The sequence below is a fragment of the Gekko japonicus genome, unplaced genomic scaffold (genome assembly GCF_001447785.1).
Source record: "Gekko japonicus isolate JY-2015 unplaced genomic scaffold, Gekko_japonicus_V1.1 scaffold2857, whole genome shotgun sequence".
In the NCBI taxonomy this organism is placed as follows: domain Eukaryota; kingdom Metazoa; phylum Chordata; class Lepidosauria; order Squamata; family Gekkonidae; genus Gekko; species Gekko japonicus.
The window spans coordinates 29,727-31,693 of NW_015163692.1; positions in this window are offsets into that span (position 1 = coordinate 29,727).

Here is a 1,967-nt window from a genome sequence, read left to right on the forward strand (position 1 = left end):
GCCTTTCTGGACTTTAAAGGGGCCTTTGACTCTGTTTCGAGGAACTTACTCTAGAGGAAACTTGATCATTTGCTTCCTGATAAGAGATTACTATTCCTTATCAGGAAATTGTATGTGGCTACATCTTGTCAGATTAGATGCCCTCCCTCTGGAAGATTTACACCAATGATTAATATAAATAAAGGGGTTAAGCAGGGCTGTATTCTGGCCCCTTCCCTTTTCAATCTTTTTTAAAATGGCTTTGCCCCTTTTCTGTCTTCAGTTGATGGACACAGCCCTAGACTTGGCTCTATACATATATCTTTACTGCTGTACGCTGATGACGCGGTCCTTTTGTCATTGACTCGTTTGGGGTTAAAGCGTTTACTTGATCGCTGCTATGAATATTGTGCTGCCAACTACCTGGAGTTAAATTATGAGAAGTCCAAAGTAGTGGTCTTTTCCAACTCCTGGAAGTTTCATGACTGGAAAATCAATGGCCATTCCTTGGAACAGGTCAAGGTCTTTAAATATCTTGGTGTTCGTTTTCAATACAATGCCTCTTGGGTATGTTAACAAAAAACAGCAATTAATACGGCCAAAGTAAATGCGACAGCAATTTCCAAATTTTATTTTTCAGGAAGAGGTAACCAGTATATACCTGCTGCTTTAAAAGCCTTTAATGCTAAAATAGGGACCCAGTTATTATATGGGGTGCCTATTTGGATCAATACAACTGGAAATCTCATAGAACAGCCTCAGTCCTATTTCCTGAGGAAAATCTTTGGGGTGCCAATGTGTGTCCCATATGCGGCTTTATGCCTGGAATGTGGCCAGATTATGTTGATAACTAAAGCATGGCTAATTACAATTAAGTATTGGCTTCGCCTTCTTTTCAATTCGGACCCCTTCTAGTTACATCTATCAGCTTCTACTGGAATCTAATGACTCTAACTGGATTGCCTATATAGAATCCAAAATTAAATCCCTGGATATCACCTTAGATTCCTTATTCCTTACTTCCGAATCTGAGGCTTTTTTAATTATAAGAGCCAATGTACTTTGTTCTGAGCTACATTCACGGCAGTTTGGTGTAGTGGTTAAGTGTGCAGACTCTAATCTGGGAGAACCGGGTTTGATTCCCCACTCCTCCGCTCGCACCTGGCTGGATGGGTAAGCCGTTGTTCTGACAAGAACTGTTCTTGAAAAAGAGCCATTTCTGTCAAGAGCTCTCCCAGCCCCACCTACCTGTTGTGGGGAGGGGAAGGGAAAGGAGTTTGTAAGCCGCTCTGAGACACCTTTGGGTAGTGAAGGGCGGGGTATAATGCCGCTAATAAAACCTGTTCACTCCGGTATTTTGGAATATCTCTTAAAGTCGGCCAAGCTGCCTCTTATCTGTACCAACTTCACACCCCCAAACTCCGTAGAGCCCTCTCTTTGGCGAGATTCAATGTGTTACCTTCGGTCTTATTATCTGGCCGCTTTCAGGGTGTGCCCTTTTCTGACAGATTTTGTCCATGCACAAATGATAATATCAGAAGGGCTGGAGGGAACCAGGACCTTTGGTTTGTTTGTCCGGTTTTCCTTTGGCATTCACCTTGCCCCAGCCTGGAGAGTGAGAAATCCCCCAACCCACAGATAACTTTCATAGAAACAAGGCTGTGGGTGTGGGAGGGGGGGTTGTGCAACACAAACGGGAGAGGTCTCTGGTTTATGATCTTCCCAGCAGCCAAGCACCAGAGGGGTGCTCCCCCTGCTGTTCCCTGCACAAAACCAGCCGCTCTGGGGGCCAACCCTGCTGGGGGGGAAAGAATGCCGGCCGCTTTAGGTGCTCATTGGACCGGCCTACCTCACAGGGCTGTTGTGAAGATGAAATAGAGGAGAAGAAGATGCCTGTAAGCTGCCTTGGGACCCCACCGGGGAGAAACACATCATCATCATCATTGGAGTGTCTCCAAGCCCCCTTCCAATCTTTCATCTCCCCCCCC